At 36.5% G+C, this 5,924-nt stretch overlaps 1 pseudogene; it reads right to left on the reverse strand.

The window, feature by feature from the left end:
- Window positions 1–2,907: 2,907 nt before the first annotated feature.
- LOC100026271 (transcription factor BTF3 homolog 4-like) lies at window positions 2,908–3,445 on the reverse strand (annotated as a pseudogene).
- Between the last annotated feature and the right edge of the window lie 2,479 nt (window positions 3,446–5,924).

The raw sequence follows: 5,924 nt of genomic DNA on the forward strand, positions 1-5,924 counted from the left end.
GGCAAATAGTGGTACAAGCCAACCCACTCCCTTTAAAATTTCAAACCTATGGAGGATGCCAGAGTCCCTGCCCAGGGCAGTCTAGGTGAAGTGGGCTGATCCATGTTGGCCCAGAGGGAAGCCAGGATTTCCAGTCTTGGCTTGGGATAAGAACATAGTAAATAGTTTGGGATGGCTGATAGTACTAAGTACTGATCTTTCTGCCTAAAGCTCAGGGTGGAGCTCCAAGACAGGGCAATTAAGGGTGTGGTTGATTGGATCTATTACACAGCAAGACCAAAAACTTGAGGCTAAGCTTTTGATTAGAATTAGAACAACCCCTGACCTGATCAAGATCAGAGTGAAATCAAAAGCTTACATCTAAGTCTGAGGCAAGTCCTTAAGCCATCAGTATTTCAAGGGTCAATTGAATCAGCTGTAGGAGGGAGCTCCCAGAACTCTCAGCTCTCAGAAAATAAGCTGAGAACAATATCAAGCAAGGATGGAAGTATAAGAAGGTACCCCAACTTCCAAGAAAATAGAACCTAATTTTAATTAGATAGGAAAAATGAGAAAACAACAAAAAAGCACATAACTGAAGAATTTTTATGAAGACAAAGAACAAGCTACAGACCCAGAAGGGGACCATGAAAGCAAAAGAAACACATGAAGTCAAAAAGAAAACAAAAATGAATTTGACACAAATTCTTGAAGAGCTCAAAAAAGATTTCAAAAACCAGCTAAGAGAGGCAAAGGAAAAGTGGGGAAGAGAAATGAAAGTGATGCAAGAAGGAATGCATCAAATTAAAAAAGGGAAACCAAAAACTTCAGAGGAAAATCAGGCCTAAAAATCAGAATTGACCATCTAGATACTAATGATTTCATGAGAAATCAAGAAACAATAAAGCAGGACCAAAGGAATTAATAAAAAAGAGGAAAACATGAAATATCTTATTGAAAAAAAACAACTGATCTAGAAAATAGATCGAGGAGAGACAATTTGAGAATTGTTGGACTACCTGAAAGCCATGATAAAGAAAAAAAAAAACTTGTGCATCACGTTACAAGAAATTATCAAAGAGATCCTCAGGTAGGAAAATAAAATTGAAATTGAAAGAATTCACAGATCACCTCCAGAAAGAAATCCTCAAATGACAGCTTCCAGGACTATAATAGCTAATAGCAAAAAGCATGGAATATGATATTCAGGAAGGCAGAAGATTTGGATTTAAAACACAAAGTCACCTATCCAATAAAATTGAATATATTCTCTTGGGGGAGGGAGGCATTCAATAAGACAGAGGATTTCCTAGCATTTTTTTCTTTTGTATGGTTATTTTATTTTATAGTTAAGACCATATATTATATATTATATAAAACATAACAGGAAAATAACAAGTCAATAAAATCCATAGAGGAGTTTGGACAACAAACCACAAGAACTCTCTTGCTTTCTCTCTTTCTCTCTGCCAGTGTCATCTCCAGACCTCAGATGTATTCTTGGTCTCCAAAGCTATCCAGGTTCAGAGTCATTATGCCATGAAGGTAAGCCATGGCTAGTTTGGACGATGGATGGGTCAGAGAAGCCCTTGCCTCAGATCCTCACTTTTCTCCTCAACACCTGCTCCAAAGAAGGTCAGATTGGTCACAATGCAAAGCTTTTTTCCAAGGCTTTGAGGGAAATTCTGATGAAGGAACATAGTCCTGAACCTTCAGAGGGGAGGAGGTCCAAGCAATGCTGCCTTGGGCCAGTGAGCCCATCTAAACACTGTTCTATTCTCTGCATGAACATTGGAGGGTCCTGTGAGCTATGACAACAGGGGAATCCAACCCAGAGGTAGGTTTCAAAGCCAACAGCAGAGAAGCAGGTCAAAGAAACCCTTTCAGAGCCAGCATCATCATCTTGTAGATATCTCAGCAGACACAGGGAAAGGCTCTAGGCACCATTCAGCTCCAATTCAACAGAAGGCTGCTAGTTCCAAACTTGCTGGAAAGAGAACTGTCTCTGTCTTTCAGAACAGTGAGGACTGTTGGGATGCCAAGTCTCTTGGGAAAAGCATGCCAGCTACTTGGGATTTAAAGCCACTGACTGGGACAATCCAAGGCAAAATGGAAGGTCAAGAATGGGTCTGCTATTCTCCAGGGCAAGAGAAACAAAATTTTACAAAGAGAAGGGTCTAGGAGTTCACATAACCCTAAATAGAAAACATTCTTCTTGGTCTAGATGTGAAGTGATAAGGAGCAGTAACCAAGGCTGATCAAACCATTTTAAGACAAAAGTGGATAAGGTAACATCTAGGAAGAATGGAAGTGAAAGAGAATAGAATGCCTTCTAGGTCTGACTGGGGAGACAAAGCCAGCAAGACCAAAGGTGCCCCTTAACCCATGCCCTAGCAGGAAGCCCATCCTCTATTCCTCAGAGACATCTTCAACACAGAAAAGTATTTGCAAATACAATAGTTAACAGAAAATTGAAATCCATTCTTGGATGTTCTGATGTCTTGAATCCTTGAAGACACTCACTTTTCACCATTTCTATGCACTATTGGGCAAAGATAAAAAGGAAGAGACTTAAATATTTGTTTTATTTTCTACTGGGGGGAGGGAGAGGATCCAATTTGTTCTCCACTGTACACACCCCCACATGTTCCCATACTCACACATATGCAAGTGAGCACACACACACACCCACAAAACCCCTCAAAGCTGCACCAATACTTTGTATTTTGACAAGAAGAGTAGATCCTAGGAGAAGTGCAAAAAGCAAAATCAACTGACAGAAAAATGCTGACCAAACAGCATCATTAATATACAAAATACCTCTGTTACTAAACTATTAACAGGAGACATTCTCTACTGCTGCCCAGCTCCAGAAACACCTGCTCCTTTCTCCAACCTAGTCCATACCACCCTCCAAGAACCATCACTCTAGTTGACTTCATTCTTTGAGACTTCATCAAAATTGTCCAAAATATCTGGCACATAATTATCGTCTTCATCAATGTCTTCAGGCTTGGGTGTTTTGCTATCCAACACTTGCCAAGGAAACTGTTCAGCTACCTTCCTAAGATTCGTTAATCTGTCAGCACTAAGCTGGCTTAATATTCCAGGAAGCATTTCTGTTATTGGCTTGGGTTCTGCATGACCAGTGATTGCAAAGGTGTTGGTGGAGAAGGAAGCCAGGACTTTGGGGTTGTTGAAATGAAAAACTGTTGCATCATTTTTATTTAATCATGTTCACCTCCTCAATACCAGCAATATTATTCTCAGCCAATTATTTGAGAGAACTCTGGAGTTTCTTGTCATCTTCTGTGGCTGTTCTATGCACCACCTTCTTCTTTCTGTGAGCTGTGCCCTTGCCTCCTATCTGGACATGAGACTGAAGCTTTGCTAATTTTTCTTCATTCATGCTTAGTAGTTCTGGAGCCGAGATGTGAGGTTCCTCTGATGGCAACACACAGCAGCAGTATTCTTGAGAAATAAATAAGACCTAAACAAAAAATTTGAAGGCTAAACATGAGACAGAAGAGAAGCTCAAAAAGGTAAAGAAGAAAGAAAAAAATTAAGGGACTCATCAGGGTGAAAATATTTATATGTGTAAATGGAAAGAAGATTTCTGTAATTCTCAAAAATTACTCTTAGTAGTAGAGAAGATAGAATTTACTCAGAAAGAGGATGGAGAATTAAGCTGATTATGATGATATGATGTATATAATGATATGATATGTATATAAATATGATAATATGGAATGACATGTATATATTATATGTCTATGCATATGAATGATATGTAAAACATTAATCAAGGGCTGAAAGGGAAGGTTACACTGATAGAAAAGGGAATGAAGAGATAGAATGTGGTAAATTATATAACATAAAGAAGCATGAAAATCATTATAGAGAGGGGAAGATAAAGGTGGTGACAGGCAATGCTTATACTTACTCTCATCTTAAATGGTTCAGAGAAGGAAAAACAAGTATACCCAGTGGGGTATAAAATTCTATATTACCCTACTAAGTAGAAGGTGAATAAGACAAGGCAAGAGGGAAGTAATTGGAGGGAAAGGGAGGTGGGGGAGTGACCAAAAAGTAAAATAAAGATGAAAAGGAACAGAGAGAAAGAGAATAGAGCAAGATATAAATAGGATAATAGAATGAAGGGCAATACACAGGTAGTAATCATAACAGTGAATGTGAATGGGATGAAGACACCCATTAAACAGAAGTGGAAAACATAGTGGATTAAAAACTAGAATCTTACTATAAGTTATTCACAAGAAACACATTTGAGGCAGCGTGACACACAGATTCAAAGTAAAAGGCTAGAATAGAATTTCTTAAAATCATCTAAAGTAAAAAGAGCAGGAGTAGCAACAATGATACCAGACAAAGCCAAAATATAAATTGATCTGATTAAAAGGGATAAGGAAGGAAATTACATTTTGCTAAAAGGTATAAACAATGAAGTGATATCATTTATAAACTCTTATGCACCAAATAATATAGCATCAAGATTTCCAAAGAAAAAATTAAAGGATTTCAAGAGGAAATAAATAGAAATACCAAAATAGTGGGGGATCTCAAACTTCCCCTTTTGGGACTAGATAAATCAAACTAAAAAAATAAGTGAGAAAGAACTAAAGGAAATGAATGAATGCTAGAAAAATTAGAGTTAATAGATAGCTAGAGAAAACTGAGTAGGTATAAAAAGGAATAAAACTTTTTTTCTCAGTAGTACCTGGCCATTATACAAAGATAGATCATTTACTACAGTATAGAAATATTGCAAACAAATACAGAAAAGCAGAAATAATAAATGCAATTTATTTCAGATCATAAAGCAATGAAAATTATAACTAAGAAGAATCCATGGAAAGGCAAATTAAAATTAATTGGAAACTAAATAATCTAGTTTTTCAAAACTGGTGGATGAAAACAGAAATCATAGAAACAAGTATGGACTTCTTTAAAGAGAAAGACCAGGAGTAGGCAACATATCAAAATCTATGGGATACAACCAAAGCTATTCTCAGGGGAAAAATTATATTCCTGAGAGCATATATCAACAAATTGGTCTTGCAATTAAAAAAAATTTTAAGAACAATTAAAAATCCCCAAATAAGGGGGCAGCTGGGTAGCTCAGTGGATTGAGAACCAGGCCTAGAGATGGGAGGTCCTAGGTTCAAATCTGGCCTCAGACACTTCCCAGCTGTGTGACCCTAGGCAAGTCACTTAACCCCCATTGCTTAGCCCTTACCACTCTTCTGCCTTGGAGCCAATACACCGTATTGACTCTAAGACGGAAGGTAAGGGTTTAAAAAAAAATTTTTTAATCCCCAAATAAAAGCTAAATTGAAAATCCTAAAAATTAAAGGAGAAATTATAAAAATGAAAGTAAAAAAGTATTAAAATAATAAATAAGACCATGAGCTAATACTTTGAAAAATATAAATGAAATAAAGTACTGGTTAATGTAAAACATAAAAAGAAAGAAGAGAATCAAATTAATAGTATGAAACATGAAAAGGGTGATTTCACCTCTAATGAAGAGGAAATTAAGGTAATTATTAAGAATTGTTTTGCCCAATTTTATAGCAACAAATATGACAACATAGGTAAAATGGGTGAATTGCCTAGATTAACAAAAGAGGAAATCAATACTTACATAATTCCATCTCAGAAAAAAAGAAATTGAATTAGCCATTCAGGAACTTCCTAAGAAAAAATCACCAGGGCCAAATGGATTCACAAGTGAATTCTATCAAACATTTAAAGAACAACTAATGCTAATATTAAACAAATTACTTGACAAAATAAGCAAGGGATTCTTATGAAATTCCTTTTATGACATAAATATTGTACTGATTCCAAAACCTGGCAAATAAAAAACAAAGAAAGAAGACTACATACCAATCTCCTTAATGAACATAGATGCAAAAAATCTT

Source organism: Monodelphis domestica, chromosome 3 (genome assembly GCF_027887165.1).
Source record: "Monodelphis domestica isolate mMonDom1 chromosome 3, mMonDom1.pri, whole genome shotgun sequence".
Classification (NCBI taxonomy): Eukaryota; Metazoa; Chordata; class Mammalia; order Didelphimorphia; family Didelphidae; genus Monodelphis; species Monodelphis domestica.